Here is a 23542-nt window from a genome sequence, read left to right as displayed (position 1 = left end):
TAGGGGAGCCTCAGTGCTGGTACACCATCAGCCCAAAGTGAATTCAGCTCAGCAGCCTGTAACCAGACTCCTAATAGAATCAAAATTAGCTCTGACATTCTACACTGGAGGGAGAAAGCAGTGCAATTGGCATGCAGGGCCCTCACACCACCATATGCTAATACCTGTACCCACCCTCTCTCAAGTCACTGAGTTTTGGAACCCATGTCCCTTGCCTAGCAAATCCTACTCAGTTGATGGCGAGTCCCTCCATCATAACAAAAGGCCAAGTACAGTTCCACTGTCCTTGATTCACACATTGTGTAAAGAGTTGTCACTTTGGATGGGCTATCACCAGCAGGAGAGTGAATTTGTGTATTGCCCAACTTGATTATCATGCACATTGTGTAAAGAGTTGTCACTTTGGATGGGCTATCACCAGCAGGAGAGTGAATTTGTGTGGGGGGGTGGAGGGTGAGAAAACCTGGATTTGTGCTGGAAATGGCCCAATCTGATGATCACTTTAGATAAGCTATTACCAGCAGGACAGTGGGGTGGGAGGAGGTATTGTTTCATATTCTCTGTGTATATATAAAGTCTGCTGCAGTTTCCACGGTATGCATCCGATGAAGTGAGCTGTAGCTCACGAAAGCTCATGCTCAAATAAATTGGTTAGTCTCTAAGGTGCCACAAGTACTCCTTTTCTTTTTACAATCAGGATAATAACAATTTATTCTTCCTGTCCCAATAACAGAGAAACTGGGGATCCCACAGCAGCCAAAGTGACCATTTGGGCAGCTATGGGCTCATGCTAGGCAGGGTGGGTGTGCCTATGCAAATGAGATCAGTCCCTGAAGTTCTTTTCCACAACTTGCCACAACTCACCACCAGATGTCAGGGTGGAGCTCATCCTGACTCTGCTTACATAAAAATAATGGAAGGAAAACAGGACACTGCCACTCTAGATAGAGTGACAAGAGAGAGAAAAAACTGGCAAGCAGTCAGTCTGTACAAAACAAAAACATAGACAAGAATGAAAAAGGCAAAGCACCAAGAGTTTGCAAGGGAAAGCTCAAAATGTGGACAAAGGATTGCTCAAGATGTGGACAAAAAACGACAACATTTTGGTAAGCGCTGCAATATTTGTAAGACATACAATCATTGTGCCAAAGTCTGCAACCAGGATCGGCAACTGTGGAAGAGGAAGCAAAGCCTGTATGCTTATGCAGTAATCCACGAGAGAGCACAGATAATAGCTCAGGAGTTCCATCCAGGAGCTATATCTGAAGAGGAAGGAAGAGATGAATGGGCAATTTCCTTAGACACTAATGGGACTCTTATAACCTACAAATTGTGCACTGATGCTCAGGTAAATGTTCTTTCAGATATTAGCGTTAAAAGTTTGAAAAAAATAGAGAACATGGCTAGCAAACAGGTTAAACTTATAATGGGGGAAACTCATTCCTACTTGTGTACTACCAGTGACAATAAAAGATCAAACACAGCTGATAAACTTTGAGATAGTGCAAGGGAATAAAGCACCTATACTGGATTTAAAAACACGCCCAGCCCTTGGGCTGATACAAAGAGTGCATGGGGGAGAGGAAGTAAGGGACACGTTGTCCAGAACATTTGATAAAATTGTAGTAGAAACAGCGGTGGAGTCAGACTTGTGAGACTGATGCAAACAAAGTGTCCAGCCTCAGGCAGAAAGTGGAAAGAATTTTCTTGGGCTACATCTAATGAGGGGGAGGGATAGCTCAGTGGTTTGAGTGTTGGCCTGCTAAACCCAGGGTTGTGAGTTCAATTCTTGAGGGGGCCATTTAGGGATCTTGGGCAAAAATTGGGGATTGGTCCTGCTTTGAGCAGGGGGTTGGACTAGATGAACTCCTGAGGTCCCTTCCAACCCTGATGTTCTATGATTCTACATCTATGATTCTATGATGGGACTTTACAGAGGGTATTAAGGCTATTATTACAGGGTGGCCAGGACATTCCATACCATGTCCCTGTTTACAGGTTCAAGGAGAACTATCTGTTATTGATGGCATGCAGCTTAGAGGAAGTAGGAGAGTAGATGTTACAAGCTGACATGCTCACTGGTATACAGGAAGGGTACTTGGGTATGGCAAAATGTAAATACAGAGCAGAGAGAGACTGAGGCACAAATGAACAATGACAGAGAAAACAGTTAAAACGTGTGGAACATCAAAAATACCAACTAAACAGAAAAAAGAGCCTAGGTTGATAAACAATGAACAGTTAAGAGCATGGTCTGAAGTTGGTGTGGATTTATTCACCTATGCTGGTAAACACTATGTTTTGATGGTGGATTGTTATTCTCATTATCCAGAGGTTCTTTTATGAGAAAATACCACATCAAAACATGTAATGTGCATGAAATCCATATTTTCCAGGCATAGACTGCCTGAAGATCTCATGTATGGTAATTGTCCACAGTTTGATGGACATGAATTTAAATAATTGGGTACAGATTATGGGTTTAAGCATGTAACTTTGAGTCCCAGGTATCCTCAATTCAATGGTCTTGTAGAGAATGGTGTGAAAATTGTTAAAACAGCTTTTGAAAAAGGCCACTGCCATGGGTACAGATCCATATTTGGCTATTCTGAGCTATAGAGCAGCACCAGTGAATCATGAACAGTCACCTGCACAGAGACCGTTTGGCAGGAAGCTGAGAACAAGACGCTCTAACTCAGTAGTGACTCCTAATGGCAATACTGACTTAGATGTCCATCTATAAAAAGGGAAATAAGGACAACACCCAGGAATTACAGACCAGTCATCTTAACTTCAGTACCTGGAAACATAATAACCCTAAGCAAATAATTAAGCAATCATTTTGCAAACACCGGGACGATAATAAGATGATATGTAACAGTCAGCATGGATTTGTCAAGAACAAATCGTGTCAAATCTAATAGCTTTCTTTGACAGGGTAACAAGACTTATGAATGGGGGGAAGCTGTAGATGTGGTATATCTTGACTTTAGTAAGGTGATACTGTCTCGCATGACCTTCTCATAACCAAACTCAGAAAATACAGCCTAGATGGAGCTACTATAAGGTGAGTGCCTAACTGGTTGGAAAATCGTTCCCAGAGAGTAGTTATCAGTGGTTCACAGTCATGCTGGAAGGACGTATCAAGTGGGGTCCCACAGGGATCAGTTCTGGGTCTGGTTCTGTTCAGTATCTTCATCAATGATTTAGATATGGCAGAGAGAGTACACTTATAAAGTCTATGGATGATACCAAGCTGGGAGGGGTTGCAAGTGCTTTGGAGGATAGGCTTAAAATTCAAAATGATCTAGACAAACTGGAGAAATGGTCTGAAGTATATAGGATGAAATTCAATAAGGACAAATGCAAAGTACTCCACATAGGAAGGAACAATCAGTTGCACACATACAAAATGGGAAATGACTGTCTAGGAAGGATTACTTCAGAAAGGGATCTGTGGGTCACAGTAGATCTAAATAGGCTAAACAGTAGGCTAAATAGGAATCAACAGTGTAACACTGTTTCAAAGAAAGAAAAGGAGTACTTGTGGCACCTTAGAGACTAAGCAATTTATTTGAGCATAAGCTTTCATGAGCTACAGCTCACATCCAATGAAGTTTGATGGACATGAATTTAAATAATCCAATGAAGTGAGCTGTAGCTCACGAAAGCTTATGCTCAAATAAATTGCTTAGTCGCTAAGGTGCCACAAGTATTCCTTTTCTTTTTGCGAATACAGACTAACACAGCTGCTACTCTGAAACCTGTCATGTTGCAAAGAAAGTGAACATCATTCTGGGATGTATTAGCAGCAGTGTTGTAAGCAAGACACGAGAAGTAATTCTTCCGCTCTACTCTGTGCTGATTAGACGTCAACTGGAGCCACTTTTCAGGAAAGATGCGGACAAACTGGAGAAAGTCCAGGGAAGAACAACAAAAATGATTAAAGAACTAAAAAACATGACCTATGAGGAAAGATTGAAAGAATTGGGCTTGCTTAGTCTGGAGAAGCAAAGACTGAGAGGGGACATGATAACAGTTTTCAAGTACATAAAAGTTTGTTACAATGAGGAGGGAGAAAAATGTTTGTCCTTAATTTCTGAGGACAGGACAAGAAGCAATGGGCTTAAATTGCAGCAAGGGAGGTTTAGGTTGGACTTTAGGAAAAATATCCCGTCAGGGTGGTTAAGCACTGGAATAAATTGCCTAGGGAGGTTGTGGAATCTCCATCACTGGAGATTTTTAAGAGCAGGTTAGACAAACACCTGTCAGGGATGGTCTAGATAATACTTAGTCCTGCCTCTCGAGGTTCCTTCCAGTTCTATGATGCTATGATTCTATGTGAATAACCAATGTAAGCGTAAACAAAAGATATATTATGATGGAGGGTCCAGTGTGTTGGCGCTTTTGAAGCCTAGAGATGCTGTAGGGATTCCTGATGGTACTTGCTGGGCACTGAGGGCAGTAGAGACTCATGAGGTCAGCCCACAATCTTATGATGTACAGACTCCTGAAGGACATACGTTTTGAAGGAACAGGCGTCATCTGCAACTGCATCTTCCTTATTGAGGAAGGCCAGGGCTCAACAATGGCTTGATTCACCTGGGACACCTGCCCGCCAATCAGGAAGCTTTCCACAGCACAGACAGTGATGCCAACCTGCTCTCAAGCTATAGCTTCACTGCCCCAACCAGCCTGAAGGCACTGGAGTTCTGGGTTTTAATGTGCTGTTGTAACACAGGCCGGGAAGCCATTTAGTCCCCACCCCTTCCCTCCCTTAGCTGCCCCTTTTCCTGTTCCAGGAAACAAATAAATGATATGCTTAGGAGGGTCTGATTTGCTATATTAGTTATTTATCCAAGAGGCCTTGTCGTGTTAGCCATCTGCACCTCTGACCACTAGGTGGAGTCACTAATCATCAGGGACCCAAGGCTCACTGGTCCCCAAGGGAGATCCTATATTACTCAAGGAGGGAGGAAACAGAGAGCCTCCACCAACTTTAGTGATCAGGAGTGCACCAAAAGGGGGCTACTGCACACTGCAACGAGTAACTCGGGATTTAGGTGCACCATGATCAGTCTGCACCACTGTGAGGGTGTGATGGGAACACAATGGAATCCCACTCGCTTATCACTGAGCCTACTGAGGCTTCATACTGTGCCTAGATACACCTCCGGTGCGGACTCTGCCGTCCAGCGAATGCTTCTGCCTCTGGTGTGTGGGAGTGAGGCTGTGCAGTTTGCGTAAAAGTGCGCATGTCCTCCCACTCAGTGACATGTGCCAGTCCTGCTGTTCCTGCTTCATATAATTTAGATGTTTCTCAAGGGCATTAAGTTCTAATTTAGGAAAACAATCAGCAGTAGCTGTGCCCATCTCTGCTAAGAACTCTGCTTTCAGTCACTTCCCTTGGCAGGATATCCAAATTACAACATAGCTGAATCTGTACTCCAGCAATAATTCCATAGGAGCAGAATAAATAGTATTTCTTGAAAGAGAGAGATCACTTCCATGGATTATATCACCTTTCACTTATTCAATCAGCCTCTGCATATAGATGCAGTGGCAAAGGGTAGTTACTACAGGAGCCCATCATGAGATTCCTGGTGTATGAAAGGGACAGTACTTCATAGCAATTTTGTGTTGTAATTGGCATGGGATTTATTTGGATTCTGCCATAGAATATTCTACATCTCTTTGCCTTACCATGTTTTTCTCTGCCATAATGGATAAAACAGGAGCTGCCCAGAACCCACCCGCAGTGCCGCATCTTGTCATCCCCTACCTCTGCTGTTGATCCCTGACACAAGTCAAACAGTACAGAGTTTTGCCATTGACCTCGGTGGGAGCACCCTAGAGCCTGTCATGCCTTTGTGAAATTTAACGTCTCTGATTCCCCACTCACTCAGATAAGGAGTAACTCAACTGATGGAAATGGAGTCACATTAGGGTTATACCAGCATAGGTGGGAAGAATACTGCCATGAGGAGGCCTGGACTGAGCAGCAGGAGTTTCTAGACCAGGTATAGCCAGCAATCCTTTCAGTGCCCTTCTATTTGCACCATCCCTCTATTCAGACGTGCCCTCTGGAGCCACAATGTTGCCGGCAGAAGTCGCTATCCTCTCTTGTATTCCCCACTGTAGCCAGACAAATTACGTCCCCTTCTCGCAGGTGTCCGTTCTGTCTTCCAACCCCTTTATAGACGCTCAGTGCAGGGCCAGGCAGATTTTGGCTCTAATGCTATTCAACTGCCTTGTGTCTCAAAAAGTGTTTGCGAAATAGGCATCATTAAGCCACTGTCTGATTTATTAAGAGAGGGGAGGGTTCTTCAGTGGGTGCTGGTGCTCCAGTCAGTAATGTTTTGCAGGAGAAGAATGGCATAACTGTCGTAGGAGATATACTGGAGTGACTACCTCTGACACTGGAAGCAGAGAAGGGCAGAGCCAAATTGGGATGGAGACACGAGCTAGATAGAGACAATTGAAATTTTTCACATTAAGAGTTTTTCTGTGGACAGTTTTTTTCAAAAATGAAAAATGTGAAACATCAACATGTTTGTAAATTCTTTTTCAAGAAAAATTCACAACTTTTTTTTTTTAAAAATCTCCTTTTTTATCAAAAATGTTAACAGAAAGATTGCGCATTAAATCCTCCTTTTTGATCAATGACAAATGAGGATACCATTTAAATAATATATTTCATAAAGGGGAAAATAAAAGCATATTCTGCAAAATGTCAACACACCCTTTGAAATAAAACCAGTTTGGAAAGCTCAGAGTTTCTCACAAAAACGGTTTGTCTTTTTGTACGACTGGTGCTCCCAGTGCATCTCACTGGCTACATGTGGGCCATGCTGCAGTCCCCTAGCTGCTGCTGTGCAAAAAAACCAAACAGCCTATTACTTATAGCAAAGTGTTACACGTTCTTGAGCTCAGGTTGGAAGGGCTTCCAAGTGTGGTGCTGCAGATCATGGGTTCTATGCCTAATGATGACTCGGGGTCTGTATGTATTTAACCATGTATTTATTAGACTTTCACCAAGATTCCAACTACATGGATCTGGCTAATGAGGTCCCATTTCTGCCCTGTTACGTACATGGCTGCATCTCTCATTGGGCCAGCAGAAATACAGAGTGTAAAAGGTAAAGATAAGATGATGGTATTAAAAAAAAACACACAGGTGTAACAGACATCTCCAGGTAAATATTCAATATGACCAGCCTATAATTGCTGCATAAGAGCTAGGTGTAATTACTATAACTGCTTCCCTGATCAGCTACACAGGCCTAAATTTCATCTCTGACATCTTGTAGGAGTACTGCTGCCCTTTGCCTGTCTTCCAGTTCACCCCATCAGCACAGCTTTCGTGGGCTCCTCTCAGATATAATCCATTCAGGTTGGACCACTGACATTCCTTGCACCACCAGGCCCCTTTAAAAGATGTGGCACAGTTACTTGAATACTGGTCATTGTCACAGCCTCGGGTGTAAATGGCATGTTGTTGTGGATGGTTAATGAATCCACCATGGAAACAATTGTGTGTATTTTGTCCACGTTTGCACAGTTCAGGTCCCACAGACCATTCTGGAGGTTCCGCAGTGGAGTCACTAATTTCTCCTTTAATCAGGCAACAGAAGTCTCCCTGGGGTACAGGAGAGATACTCCAGTTCTGCTTCCTGGGAGGAAGAGTCTTGATCAGGTCAGATTCAGATCTAAGTTGCACCACTATAAATCCAGAGTAACTCATTGCAGTCAATGAGCTCAGTCCAGGGGTGCTCTGCTGGCCACTCACATCTTTGTGGTGGTGTAATGTGAGTGCAATGTGCTCCTGAGTGCCTGGGGCCTGCTGAGGCCTCACAATGTCCCTAAGCAATCCAGCAGCAGACTGCATGCCAGAGAACGGCTGCCTCCAGAGCTTGAATGTGTACTTTACATTAAAGGGGGCACGTCCACCCTCTCCGTGACATGCATCACTTCTGGTGTGTCTATTTGGAGTAATTCACCTCTTTGTCAGGGGTATTACAGTCCTATTTAGGAAAGTAACCTTCAGTGACTGTGCCTAACTCTGCTTAGAAGTCTGTTTTCTGTCTCTGCACTAGGCAGCCTAATCCAGATCACGTCACATCTTTGGTGTCTTTAGAATCTGTGCTCCTTCAATAATACCTCCGCAGCAGAGTAACTGGAACTTCCTGAAAGAGAGAGATCACTTCCACGGGGATCACTTTTCACTTATTCAATCAGTCTCTGCATATAGAGGCCGTGGCACGGAACAGTTGTTACTACAGTATTCCATCATGAGACCCCTACTGTATAAAAGGGACAGTATAGTACTTAATAGAAATCTCACGTAACTGGTGTTGGATGTATTTGACTTCTGTCACAGAACATTTTACATCTCTCTGGCTTGCCAGGTTTTTCCATCTGCCGTGAAAGGTTTGGGACATGCAAGAACTTACCCGCAGTACTGGCAACCAAGATTCCACGGATTAGCTTGTTTTTCTCAGTCTCTCCTGCAATTTTGAATGACGCATAATTGGCAAATTGAGAGTTGTCAAAAAAATCTGAGATCAACACAGAGCTCATTGGTTCCTTTAGAAAACAATATGAAAGCAAAGTGTTCAGCATCTCCCATGAGCTTTTATTACTGTTATTGATTGTATTGCACAAGCCCCTAGAGGTCCCAGTCAGGTATGAGGCCCCATTCTTCTGGGACCACTGTGATCACCTAGTCTGACCTCCTGCATAACACACAGTAAAGAATTTTACCCAGATATTCCTACATCAAGCAATATCTTCATATTTATCTTTATTAACCCAATTTCCATCCACCAACCAGGCCTCCCTATTAAACTGCTCCGTATTGTGCTTCACTACGATAGCTCAGAATCCTTCAAGAAGGATGTGGATAAATTGGAGAGAGTCCAGCGAAGGGCAACAAAAATGATTAGGGGACTGGAACACATGACTTATGAGGAGAGGCTGAGGGAGCTGGGATTGTTTAGCCTGCAGAAGAGAAGAATGAGGGGGGATTTGATAGCTGCTTTCAACTACCTGAAAGGGGGTTCCAAAGAGGATGGCTCTAGACTGTTCTCAATGGTAGCAGATGACAGAACGAGGAGTAATGGTCTCAAGTTGCAGTGGGGGAGGTTTAGATTGGATATTAGGAAAAACTTTTTCACTAAGAGGGTGGTGAAACACTGGAATGAGTTACCTAGGGAGGTGGTAGAATCTCCTTCCTTAGAGGTTTTTAAGGTCAGGCTTGACAAAGCCCTGGCTGGGATGATTTAACTGGGAATTGGTCCTGCTTTGAGCAGGGGGTTGGACTAGATGACCTTCTGGGGTCCCTTCCAACCCTGATATTCTATGATTCTATGATTCTAATCTATAACCTCACCCCCTCCGTAGCGTCTCTCATTGCTGCTCCATGGGTAAACCACCAGAGGACAAAGGCTGCTCCAGGAATCATGGCTGGAGCCAGCCCAGCTGCCACAGTGTTATCGGACTCAATAGCTTTCCTGGGAGGGCTGAGCTGTAACAAGTGCCCGCAGAACTACTGCTGGTACAGCTCTGTATACAGTACCCAAGGGAAGGGTGTGGGAGAAAGGCTTGGTGGAGAAGGTTGCTATAAGGAAAAGAATGCATCAGGGATGTCTTTACCAAGAGACGTTTACAGGTGGATATTGTCGCTCCCCAGCCAGAATTCTGACCGCCGGCTGCCAAATCCTCTCTTGAACAAATTCCAGTCATGGAAAAAGTCAACCGAGCCATCCACCTGTCTCTGGAACACCTGTGGGGAAACAGGGGGTTCTTAGCTGGGAAATCCCACACTGTTTTCCCTCCTACAAAGAGCAGAAGACAGGAAATACTGAGACTGTAAATCATCTGCTCAGGCCTATTTCAGCCTCAGGGAACACTTATCCGCAGAGGGTCTTATCAAACCACAACCACACTGGACTGGGAATCAGGAGGCCTGGGTTGTATTCTGAGCTCTGCCACTTGGGCAAGTCACATCACCTCTGGCACCCCTCTTACCCTTTGTCCGTCTTGTCTATTGAGACAGGGAGCTCTTGAACACAGGGACTGTCTCTCACTGTGTGTTTTTACAAGGTCCAGCACAATGGGGACCTGATCTTGATCAGTTGAACTAGGCACTACTGGAATATAAATGATAATACATTTGAAAGTTTGAATGTGATGTGTATATACAGGGTTCAAACTTTGTCTCCTCAGCTCCCTAGAACACTATCTCCACTCATATTCAGAGGCTGCCTGAGTGACAGAGCTGCTGATGACTGTCACCAAAGTGGAAGGAAGAAGGAATTCTGGTTCCAGAGTCTGGGGCAGCTATCGAGGAGGCTCTGAGAGCCGGGCAGAGAATAGCCAGGAGAAGGGAAACCTGGTTTACTGTGTCAGGCCAGTGACAAATGTCCCCTCACAAAGGGGGACTTTTTGACTCTAAGGCTGCATGAAACCCATTGTGTTCACAACCAATGTACCTGGAGACTGTGATAAACAAGGCATTGTGGAAAAGGATCAAAAGGGATCAGGAAGTGCCGATATTTTTTTCAGCTAATCAGGCTGATCAAACAGCTACCTGTTTGAGTTTCTGTTTTCATATTTATTTCCAAACTGCAACCCACTGGCTAAGAGGCATCTCTCTGTGTTATGACAGAAACCTATTCTGCAAGAAAAAAGTGTATGAAGAGCTTCATTAGTCTCTGTTCTTACAATCCATCCTCCACCATCTGTGTCCATGTCACACAGCACAGTCAGTGTTACAGTCATGGGGATAGAGGAGGTTCCCTCGGGCTAATAGCTCCTTGCAATTCTTTGCTCCTGGATGAGCCGCAAGTTCAGGTAAGTGGAAAGATATCTTTGAGTTACCCTCTCCTCCCTTCCCCCCAAAGTGTATAAGAACTGGGGAGTATCCCTTCAAATAGTGTGTGAGCCCTCTAGTGTTTCTGTATTTAGAAACCTACCAGAGCTGCAGCGTATGGCTCTAGCCAGGCCTCGCATGTTGTAAACAATTAGCAAACACAGTCATTTAGACTCCATTGTGCCCGTGCAGCTTCTTCATGTTAAATTTGAGGTGTAAAGAATAAAAGACACTACACCCCATTCAGCCCTGTGTGTTCTGTGCAAGAAGATTTCAGCCACAACCGAGGATCTGGCTCAAAGTGACTTGAGTACTCATGGATCGGAAAATTGTCTTAAAACTTCCACTGGAAGTGTCTGTGCAGCCATTTTGAAATCTCTCTCTGAGACAGAAGATCTTCCAGTTAGGGATGAGAAATATCATCACATGACATGGGTGAGAAATTACACTGAGGGAATGAATATCAAATGCTTCTACCCATACTTGCAGAGAGCAGTTTGCAAGCAAACCCAGTGCTTAATTTGTGCCAGAGCCCCAGCACCTCTAGGCTCGGCAGTTCATAGCCCCAGCGCTTCTGGGCTTGTCACCTCAGATATGAAAGTAAAAAAATTGGTTGAGCCCTGACACCTCTTTCGTTATAAATTAGGTGCTGAGCAAACCCCTTGGCAGAACTGTATTTCCACAAATGATTCACTGACCAATTGGCAACAGCAAACACATTCATTCTGAAAACAACAAAGTCTCTTTGGCAACGGCCTGAGACCAGGAAAAGGGTAAATCACAAATTTATTCTTTGCAACTTGTTTGTCCAGCTCTATTATGCTTTCGGGTCTGGGTTCCCTGGAGAGAATGAGATGACATTTACTGGTGCTAAGAAATGCTCACCTTTCTTGCACTGTATATCATCCATCTCCTCCATCATGGAAATGAAATGAAACAAGAAAAAATTAAACTGCGTAACCATCCCAAGAGTGACAGCTGGGATAGCAAAGTATTAGCTAGAAAAGGTTTGCAGTTGTATAAACTGCGTTCAGATAATGGCACAGACATCTGTTACCTGAGCCATCCAGCCTGAAGAAGCATGATGCTTCCAAGTGAAAAGGGGAGAATATTGGTCAAAGGAAGGGTAAACTATCTGTAAAAAGTACTAATAATGCTAAATGGACATTTAAACAGGATCCAGTCCTTGGGATTCAAACACACCCCTTCCTGCATTTGGGAAGTATAAGGAGGGGTAGGAGAATGTAACATTCTCTGGGGTGTCCATCAGATCTATAGATTTCACTTACATTATAAATATTCTCTTTAACACCCAAGGCCATGTGCCTGGAGTTACAGCAGATGCTGCAACATTTGGATGGCTGCCTGTTTTTGCAGGCAGGGCTATTTCACTCTGGCATAGGCTCACCTAGAGGAACATTGGTGAGCTCACTCTGGTGTGGAAATTACTCAAAAAAGATGTTTTCTGAGCCCCTTGAATTTTAGCTTTTCAGAAATGAAACTGGAATGATCCTCCGAGTATAACGGAGAGGGTCTCGCTTATTGTTTTACAGTCCTCCAGGGGCTCCTTTCTTGCCGAGAAGAATACACAATAAAATCCTTGTTGTGCTTAGAGATCATCCCCCTGATCCAAGTTCTCACTTCAGCACCCACTTGGGCTTTAACTGGGCAGGGAGCCAGAGCAAGGCCTATGCACCAATTACTTTCCACTCAGTACACCAAAGAGGGGCTTAAGGAATGCATTTACCTTGTCTTGCCTTCTGCACTGGTTGAATTTCCCCCTTAGTGCTAATCCTGAACTGCTGCAAGAAAAACACTCACTCAAATTGCCCTCATTTCTCCATTGATTAAGTACTAACAAATTGTTGTTTAAATCCAAACAACAATTCCACCAATTCATACATATGGCAAAGAAAACACATTATGCAGTATGGCTCCGGTGTTCCTAAGCTAAATGGTTGTATCTGTGTTTGTTTATACCGTGCCTAGCACAAGGGGGCCCTGACCCATAACTGGGGACTGTACACACTGCAGTGATACAAATTCATAATAAAATCAATAAGATTATTTATTAATTTATCTAATCATAATAAAAAATAAAATGTAAGTAATGAGTGAAGCTATATTAGCCACATGTGATTTGACTCCTGCAGTTATGTCCTTTGACTGACTGGGCACTTGTGAAACAGACATTATAATGTGGCCTGGCCTTGCCCTCTATAGTACACAGGCTCTCCTATACCTCAGCAGGGTTGTGTAATGGAACAGAGAGGAAAATGTGGCTCCCAGTCCCTTTTTCACCATGTGCCATAAAGTGCCCTGCTCTGCAGTGAGAAGGAACCTCTGAGTTTTCTCACCTTTCAGGCCAGGGGGACCAGCAGGACCACTTTCCCCTTGAATAAACAATAAGAACTGACCAGAGAGGCAGTGATCTTGATAGTGGATCAGAATGGAAGTTCTGTTGTGATAATAAACAGGGTTGCACTGGTGACATTGAGGAGAATTTGGCCCCTCTGTTTTCAAACATATAGTGAAGGGAAGCTATGGCGGTTTGGATGCCCAGATATTATAGGGATGGGTGCTTTACAAATAGCTCTAATTGTGGCAAAGTACCTTGTTCTCCTCAGCAGACTCAATCCTCTTTAGCCTTGGAGACACCGGCTTGGGCAAGGCAAATCCTTATAGGTAGCACAGGGTCCAGTTAATCCTTTCCCTGATCAGTCCCTTGTGTTTGTTTTCCTTCCCTTCTGGGACAGGAGAGTGTAGCCTCCCTTCCTTGAAGGGTTCAGTGTCTTACTGCCCTTAGCCTACTAGCAGCTTCTCTCACTCTCTCCTCCCTCTCCTTCCATGCTGGGGAGGGTTTAAAAAGGTCTCCACCAGTTGGAGCCAGCTGAACCTCATTAGCTCCCTAGCAACCCCTTTTCCAGCTGAACTTTATTTCCTGGTGGTTATATCCCCAGTGAACAGGGAGAGGCCTTTTCATCCCCTGGGACTAATTACTACCCCTTCCTTTTTTGTAGCTGTTTGTCCTGGGTTTACCACACTGTTTGTCCTGGGTTTACCACATAATTAATATTTATTTAAAAATGAAGTTATCTATTTATGAGAGAACAAAGTTGTCTATGTTTTGTTACTTTACCCTTTGGGCCAGGTGGCCCCACCTTCCTAGGGATCCCCTGAGCTCCCCGTTCTCCTACAAACACAGAAAACGCAGACTGAATATTCTCCAAGGTGAACTGAGAATGAAACCCCAAAACTTGGAAATAAAATAACCCACCTCCGCCTAAACCAAATAATGTATCTGTATCAGTCTTCCTTAGTCTCTGATCTTACATCATTAGCCACTAGCATGGACTCTTGCATGGAGGCCCATTGAAGTCAACAGGATGAGCAGATCTTGATGCAGAGTGGAGACCTAATCTGGCAAACAACCATTGTCTACATGCTACCATAAAAAATTGCATGGCTCACAATGATAAAAGTTATCATGTTTGAGTACTGGTTGAAAAGCTATATTCAAAGCATAGGTATCAATGGTTTGCTGTGAAACTGGGAGGGGAGGGTCAATCCTGGGTCCAGCATTGTTCAATATTTTCATTAATGACTTGGTTAAAGGAGTGGAGAGTAAGCTGACATGGTAGCATGTAGACAATGGTTGTTTGGCAGATTAGGTCCCAACTCTGCATCAAGATCTGCTCATCCTGTTGACTTCAATGGGCCTCCATGCAAGAGTCCATGCTAATGGCTAATGATGCAAGATCAGAGACTCAGTACAGGAAGGTAGTCTAGATGACTTCTCAAGGTCCCTTACAGCCCTATGTTTCTGTGACTCTATGATCATTTGCCCTTTGGTAGTGAAGGCATGTTTAAAGCAGCTGAATGCAAGGAGTTCCCGGTTCTGCAGGCTCCAGGTTAGCAAGAACCATAATATGCAATGCTGTTGTTAACACATTTGTCTCTCACTCACCAAAGGCAGGTATCTTTAGCAGCACAAACAACAGTGGATATGCAGAGTAAAGCGATGAGTGTTTTCTGGGCAGCTCTCCACATGGCTGGTGCTGGTCTCTGCAATGGCAGCTCTGCTTGTCTTCTCACCAATTTTTCCTCTGCTTAGCAGTTCAGTCTCTGCAAGGCTTTTATATGCACTAGCCATGGAGCACTAATCTCTGCCTCTGGTGTCTCAGCAACTCCTTCCCACTCTCCACATTCCAGCAGTGTCCACTGAGATTTTTATGTTGCAGGCTTCACAGCCGTAGCTAATTAAATGGTCTGATAGGAGACATTCAAATATTAGAGTAGCAGCCATTGCTTCATCCACATGGGAAACGCACTCTCCTGCAATGACAATTTTTGAACAGAGCCAGTCTTAACCCTTCCACCCCAAGTTAATTCATGTGAACAAGTCTGTTGGAACATTACAATAGGGTCCCAAGTAATGAGCCCAATCTGACCTTCTTCATCACTTCAAGTCCCCTGTTGGCTTCGGTGGGAACCTTTGGGTGAAGAGGGAGAACAGGACTGGGTGAATTTAATGAGACCATAAGAGCAGCCATATCATGTCAGACCAATGGTCCCAATATCCTCTCTTCCAAGAGTGGCCAGGGTCAGATGATTCAGAGGGAGTGAACAGAACAGGGAAATTACTGAGTGATCCATCCCCTGATGTCTAGTCCCAGCTTCTAATACTGAAATGGTGTAATGTTATTTGCATGGCAGTAGCCCTTGGAGGTCTCATCTCAGATTGGAGCCCTATTATGTTAGCTGTTGTGCATACCCCTACTAGGAGAGAGTCCCTACCCCAAAGATATTACAACATAAATAGATAAATTAAGAGAAGGGTAGGAGAAAGGAAATATTATTAGCCCCATTATTGCAGTACAATAGAACCCCTGATCGTGGTTAGAGTCTCTTAGTGCTTCTGTCATACCAATAAAAAGAACGAGGAGTACCTGTGGCACCTTAGAGACTAACAAATTTATTTGGGCATAAGCTTTTGTGGACTAAAACCCACTTCATCAGATGCATGCAATGGAAAATACAGTAGGAAGATAGATATATATATTTGTTAGTCTCTAAGGTGCTACAAGTACTCCTCATTCTTCTTTCTGATACAGACTAACACGGCTACCACTCTGAAATCTGTCATACCAATGAGTCACAATGAAATCTTTCCTGCGTGTCTTTTCCATTTTAGTTAGACAAGTTGCCTGCCACATGCAAATGGATACCATTTACAGCCCATTGTAAGCCTGGAAAGAACACGGCCCTGTACATTAACAGTTGTGCATTTACTTGCAAAGGTAAATGGTGGCTGTGACACTACACCTCATACTCATCATAGTGGTATCATTATGATATTATTATGACATGGTTATAATCCATCTTGTACAAAACGTGTCTTGTGAGGTGGCCATGGAAAAGGTCGGATTTGCTGAATATGATAATCCTATTCACATGCATGTGTCATTTTTGTATCTGGAGTTATGAATATTGACTATGTATCTGTATTTCAAATGTGCTTACTCTGGGTAGCACCCACAACTAGCCTTTCAGGTACAACAATGAAGAAGCTAGACTGTGCTGATGGTCCATCAGCAAAGTCAATGGATTATGGAAGAGTTTGGTCTTCCTGTGAATGCTCCAGACAGCCTATGAGTAATGGCTGCCGTGACTCAGCAGAGCATGCAAGGGCATGTGACCAGACCACATGACACTGAACTCCATTTTGGTGCTTGTAGTTTCCCACAAACTGGACTGGGAACTGAGCTTGAAACAAAGGATTCCCGCTATATGGAAAAGCTATATAAGGTGGGAGTGACATCACCTCTTGGCCTCACTCCCCACACAAGAGAACTCCTGGAAATACCCGTGGAACAAAGACGGAACTGGGGAAGTGCTGGTCCCAGGCTAAAGGGCATTCTAGCCTGTGTATGGAAACTTGGTGGACTGCTTGTATCATCAGTCAGGGTTAGATGTTGCTAATTCAAATCCTATCAATCTAGTATGTTAGATTTAGTTTGCATTTTTGTTTATTTGCCAGGTAATGTGCTTTGATCTCTTTGCTATCATTTATAATCACTTAAAATCTATCTTTTTGTAGTTCAATAAACTTGTTTAATGTTTTAATCTAACCACTGTGCCTTTAAGTAAAGTGTCTGGGGATAATTTCAACTTGGTTAACACAAGCTTATTGTGCATATCTTTCCCACATCGAAGGGAAAGCAAGCTATATTAATGAGCTTACATTGTACAAATCCCTGTGCAGTGTAAGATTTTATAATTCTGGGTTTACACTCCAGCAGGGGTGCATGGCCAGGTAGCTGCGAAATTGGCTGTTGTCTCCTGCTTGTCTTTGAGTGGCTTAGGTAAAGCACTCAGGCAGCTCAGTTGGGCGTGTGGTGCCACCTGCTGTTGTGCTGCATGACAACAGGGCCTGAAGAGGCTGGCAGTATCACCAACAAAGCAGTGTGAGTTAGATCAGACCAGCTGAATGTTAGGGGGCAAAGTGGTTCCCCCGGCTCCCAGACTGCACCCAGGGGGTGACAATCTGTCACAGTGCCAATTGGTTGCTTGGATCTTATCTATTTCTGAGAGAGCAGAGTGTGTTTATAAGGCTATTTTCATAGCTTCCCCAGTCAAGTGAAAAAGACAAAATCCAACTTCTTTTTATGCAGCCAATGTTTTACTCTACTGCCACATATATATACAAAAAGCCAAACAGTCAGTGTATCAGGATTTTCCAGTGTTGTGAAACATGTGGTGACAGCTCTGATTGCATCTTACCAACTTAAGGAAATGTGTTTGTTTCATAAGGGGAACTCCCTACTGACTATTTAGTGGGCAGTGATGTACAGGACAGGAAGTCTACACTATCCACACAACATTCCCCAAATACTTAGACAGAACCAAAGGCATCAAACTGAACAGCTGAAATGTTAATTGGTAAGTTATCCAGAAACAAAGCCCAGCCATGCATTTGCAGCCTAAACGGCTTTTATTTTAGAAGAAGGGAAAATAATAAGAGAAGAAAGAACAAAAACAAAGTCTCCAGGAGACAGAGCAGTGTTTGCTTCTGTTCCTTAAAGTCTGCAGCTAAACCAAACACAAAACGGTAGCTCTCCATAGACTGCAGACACCTAGATATTTAAAGGTGCATTACACAGAAAACAAACTCCCAGCTGTTACCGAGCTTTGTAGACATTGATTGCATTAAGAGGAAGCTGCTCTCCAAGCAGAACAACATTTGTTTTCTTTCTCACAGTTGGGAAATCACAGCAAAAGATGCACTAAAATCAGGATCACAGAACTGAACAGCTCTGAAATGTGGGGAAGTTCAGATCCAAATCTGAATTTGTAAGCATGGGCCAATCTCTCATCTTAACCACATTAATATTAATTGTCCCTAAAAAAAAAAAAAACACTTGAGAGAAGAACACAAAAAGTCAACTTTGAAAAAGCAGATCCAGCCAGGAGACCAGAAGTCCTGACAGCACACGTTCCCTTGATGAAGGGGTGGTAGCATCTTCAGTGGCAAGGGAGGACACAGCTATACAGGGCACAAGCCTGGTTTTTAAAGCATTTTAGGATTTCTGTTGCCTGAGTGTCTGGAGATGGATTTGATGGCAGAAGTGACAAGCTTGGTGTCTCAGGAAGAGGAGGGAGCCACCCAGTGCTCTCTCCACAACTCTCATCTCTCTCCTTCATCTGTACCACTGGGTGCATGGGGAAGCTCAGTTAGCTGGAGGGGCGCTGTGCTGTCAGTGGTGGCAGCAGGTGGAAATGGATGAGAAATGATCAAGTGAAAAATAGTGGCTGCAAAAAGAGGTGGGTATCTCCTACCCTCAGGCAGGGGAGACCCTGTCCACAAAAACTCAGAACATGCATTTAAAAAAAAATATACGGAGAAAAACCATCTAAGGGCTTGCCTACATGAACATTTAGTTTGCAGCAAGCTGGGGTGTGAATCTACCTCACAGTAGCCTGCTACGCACTAACTATCCATGTGGCCCCTGCTGATGGACACAAAACAGTTCCTCAGCATGCTTCAACCTACGCCCCTTTCGACGTGCACTAAAGAACTGTTAGTGGGTGTCGGGAGAGTCCACGGTTACTGCCTGTCAGGTGAATGAGAGGTAAGTTCACACCCCAGCTTGCCGTGAACTGAATCTTCACGTGGACAAAAGTCCTTTGTGGCCCGATCAGAGCTGAATGCCCACATCAGTGGGAGCAGCCTTCAGCTGTTCTCCAGCTGGGCTAAACGAGCCTAAATTTCATTTCAGAGAACTTATAGGAATAGCCATGACCTTTTCCTGCCAACCAGTTTATGCCAGTAGCATGCTTCTCTTGTCTCTCCCGCCAGTAAAATCCATTCAGGGTGGAGTGATGACACCCTTTGTACCACCAGGCCCCCAGGAAGGCTGTAGCACGGGTTTCTGTGCTCTGATCACTGTCACGATCCTTGGTTGAAAAGGCCCTGCCCTTGTGAACTGATAGAGAATCCCCGAGGGAAAAACACAAATGCCTTTCTCTCCATTTATTGCTGGCTAGTATTGTACTTTAGTTCTCCGGCTGCTGGGCCTGACCCTTCTCTGTTCTTTTTCATGTCGTTTTTATTATGTGAGGCCAGATTTTCCAAAGATTTCAGGGCCAGATATCCCCAGGCTCAGCAGCCACAACTGTTGCCAGATTTTCAAGACCTCTGCTCCCATTTGGCAACAAAATAAGGGCCAGGTTTCTGTAAGCACCCAATGTGCTGATCTTTCTTGGAGACTGTAGCACTTATTTAGATGCCAAAATGGGAGCTAAGGTCTTTAGCAAACCTGGTCCATAATATCAACCCCTATTAACTGGTTTTACTCATTTTTAATATTTGCATTCTGCATTCATCTTGAGGGTTATGCTAGCTGAATTATACAAACGGATTATACACAAATTGTCCCTGTGGGTGCTGACTATAGAGTTCTCTCACTGTTCTCTCACTATTCAGAAAAATAATGCTTTTCTTAAAGACAGAATAGAGAACTATCAACCTCCTCATGTGTTGTCAATAGAGCGAATGATCTACAAATGAGGTTATTGCACTTTAAAATCTCCATCATTCTCAATATAGCACTGGAAATTGTTGGGAGGGTTGGGGAAAGACTAGTTTACATTGAAGGCTTTAGCCTAGATCAGGTAGGTATGACTGTGGCAAACTAGCTCAACCTCTCTACTCCCAATGGGACCCTCCTATAATTTCAGATCCATTTTAATTTTATCATGTTCAGAATTCCTAAAAACAATCTTTAGTTGCCTCTCCAGATGTGCAGCTCTAGAAGATCTGAGAGCAAATATTATGAAGTATAATGGCTGAACAGCAATCCTTTTCTCTAAATCCATAGTTTGCTTGAGGAGACCTCTTGATAATGCAGTGTTTAGATCTAGACTTACCAGAGCTTTACCTTTACATTTAATGCAATGACTCAAGCGTACATATTTCCCAAAGAGGTTTCGCCAATGGGGAGTAATTTATTTTGCTTCTGGCAGAGGATACCATCCATTTCTCTCGTGCAGGATTTCCAGCTGCTATGAACACTAGAGAATAAATCCAGAACCCACCTGCAGTGCCACCAAAAAGGCCCCAAGGATCAGCTTGTATTTCTCAGTCTCCCCTAATATTTCAAATGACTTGTATTTGGCAAATACACGGTTGTCTTCAAAATCCCTGAGATCTATGTGTAGTTCATGGGTTCCTATTACAAAACAATTTGTTAATAAAATGGTCAGCAGATTCCATTAAGGTTTTTGCACAGACTTCAGAGCGCTTTGCTGGTGGATTTTAGCCATGGGAGATTCAGGTGCATGTGTACCATGCACAATTGCTTTTAGTAACTCTTTCAATCTGCTAATCCCATTCCTCTCTGCAATTTATTTATGATAGCTTTTCCTGGCAGGGCTGTAAAGAGACAGATGCCTTTGACAGGACTTCCAACCCTGCTCTGTACCCTGTGACTGTAGGGAAGGACTTGGTGGAAAATAATATATGGCATTTTTCTAGGGGCTGATCCAAAGTCCTCTGAAGGTAAGTAAAGACTCCCAGGGACTTTGGATCAACCCCCCAGGGTATTTTATCTGTGTGTCAACATGCTTTGCAAAGCATCATTATCCCCCTTTACAAATGGGATATCTGTTTCTCAGAGTGTTCAGTGGTAGAGACAGGACTAGAACCAGGAGTCAGTCATGTGAGGTGAGCACACGTGTTCCCAGGGGGTTACATGTACCAGAGTACAAGAAATTGTAACAACTTTCTCAAAATTTCAACTAGTAGCCAAGGCCTCCTACAAGTCCTGATGCCCCAAATGGATTTGCAGATGGAAAAAGGGACCACACCAGAGATTCATGGGAAGGAAAAGAAGGGAATCGTGTCTGTGGTGATGTTGAAGGAATCATGGAAAACCCCAAAATACTACACATGATAAATAACTTATCACTGGAAAAACATCACAAGTTCCTACTGTCCTGGGAAGAACTGTCAGCAGCAATCAGATGCCACTGTGGCAAGCCCATGGAAATGTCAGCTTGGGAAGCAGTAACTTGCTACATCTATTACTTGTGCTTTTCTTTATTAATTATTATTAATAGCGCCTACAGACCCCCAACTGAGCTCAAGCCCCGTGGTGCTAGGTGTCAGGAATCATGGGGCTGAATTCCCTTAGCTGAGCCTGGGACTAGCAGGTTCAGTCTCCAGGGAGGTTAATGAGCCCAGATAGGCAGAATCACCTGATTGGCCAGTCCACCCGATAGCAGCCAACAGGTCTCCATTTAAGCTCAGCAGCTGCAGCAGGTTGCTGGCTTCTCAATGCTTATGCAGGCAGCTCTGATCACTCCTGCTCCACCCCACCCTGCTCACCTTCTGAATCCAGCTCTGACCCTTGGCTTGATTCCTGGTGGCTGTCCCTGGGTCTAACCACTACCTCAGACTGCCCATGTCCCAGTCCTGACACTAAATGCTGTACACATGTAAGATACTGTCGTTGCCTCAAAGAGGTTACAGTTAGGGCTGGCCTGAAATTTTCTGTGAAAACTGTTTTCAACAGAAAATTGAGTTTTCAACTAAATGAACATTTCCATGGGAAGTGTCTGCTTTTGTCAAAATTTTTCATTGGAAAACCAAAACACAAAAATTTATGTTCTTTGTTTTTTTGACAAAATGTTGAAATTGTGCACTATCCCTCCTCCCCCCGCCCCCAACCACTTTACTTACAGTCATGGCTAAGACAAAGAGTGTCTGTGTGTGAAAAAAGAGGCTGAAAGAGGCAACATGACTTGCCTAAGATCACACAGCAGGTGGTAGTAGTAAGGATTAGAATCCAGGACCCCTGATTCCCAGCCCAGTGCCTTATTTGCTAGACTATGCTCCTCTTTTCACAAAAGGCCTTTAAAAGGAAAGGCACTGATTCACAGATTCTTTGTGTTGTATTTCCATGATTTGTTGTTGTTTTTCTTTAACCTGGATGAACACATTCCCATCACTTAAATAATTACTTTCCTAAACAAAAGAAACAAACAAGTAATAAGAAAGACAAGAGATGCTATAAAGCGGTGCTCAATATGTTGAAAAGCAGAGCTGCATAAAGCATGAAATATCCATAATAGGAACAAAGCTAAGAAAGAATCACTTATTTAAATAATCACAGGGAAAAAACCCCTCCTTGTCTGAGTTCATAACCCTCACACATGGGAATTCTCTAGGAGCAGGGATGATGAATTTACAGGCTTGGTCTTTGGGCAGTTATTGCAGATGATGCAAGACGTGGATGGCCACACACTAGCATGGTTATTATGCTCTTCATGCATCACATCATTTGTGCCAGTATTAGAGAGCTCCTTACTGTGCACAGAGGAAAACTACAGTTAGAAGGATTCCTTGTTATTTAAGTGCTAATGCTTTATAAATTACACTGAATAGTGATTTGAAGAGGAAAAGAAGGAGATTTTGCCTTTTTTCACTTCTTCGTGATGTCTAAGGAAGCCCAAACTTTTTCTTTAGCTCTTGGGGTTTTCTTCTGCTGGCTTTTGACCTTAGAAATAGCATGTTGTGCCTTGTCTTCTCGGTTTGGATGGCTATCTCCCTTGACAACCCAGAGATATGGACCGGGAGTACATAATCATTTTTTCAGTTCAGCCTCTCAATAAAAACATTCAAGTTGACCCAAAACAAAACCAAAAAACTTTGCCCAAAATTTTCAAACTGAAAAAGTAAAATTAATTTTGGGTCAAATGAATCATTTTGTTTCCTTTGGTTTTCATATTTTTGCCTTAAAATGTTAGAATTGAAGTGGAATTCAAAAACAGAAACTCATTTTGAACTGAAAAGTCAAAATATTTTGTTTCAAAATGTCAAAACAAAACATTTTGACTTTTTCCGATGGGGGGGGGGAATAGGGTTCAAAATGAAACAATTCGGCAAATTCATCCTGAATTTGCAAAATGTTTTGGTGGCCCCAAATCTGCATTTTTGGGTGGAAAAAATGTTTTGTTTAAAAAAATCTCACTCAGCTCTAGCTACGAGCTCTCTCAGCTCTTAACTTAATACATGTTGTACAAGAGACAAGACCTGGATTTCTCATATGAGCAACATATAGAGTGGGGAGCAGCAAATTGAGAAAGGTTAGACAGCTAGTCTAAAAC

General features: G+C 43.4%; 1 pseudogene; it reads right to left on the bottom strand.

Moving 5' to 3' along the window:
- Window positions 1-7118: 7118 nt before the first annotated feature.
- Window positions 7119-11792, bottom strand: LOC140899380 (ficolin-2-like; annotated as a pseudogene).
- Between the last annotated feature and the right edge of the window lie 11750 nt (window positions 11793-23542).

Source organism: Lepidochelys kempii, chromosome 16 (genome assembly GCF_965140265.1).
Source record: "Lepidochelys kempii isolate rLepKem1 chromosome 16, rLepKem1.hap2, whole genome shotgun sequence".
Classification (NCBI taxonomy): Eukaryota; Metazoa; Chordata; order Testudines; family Cheloniidae; genus Lepidochelys; species Lepidochelys kempii.
This window is presented reverse-complemented; position numbering and strand designations above follow the sequence as displayed.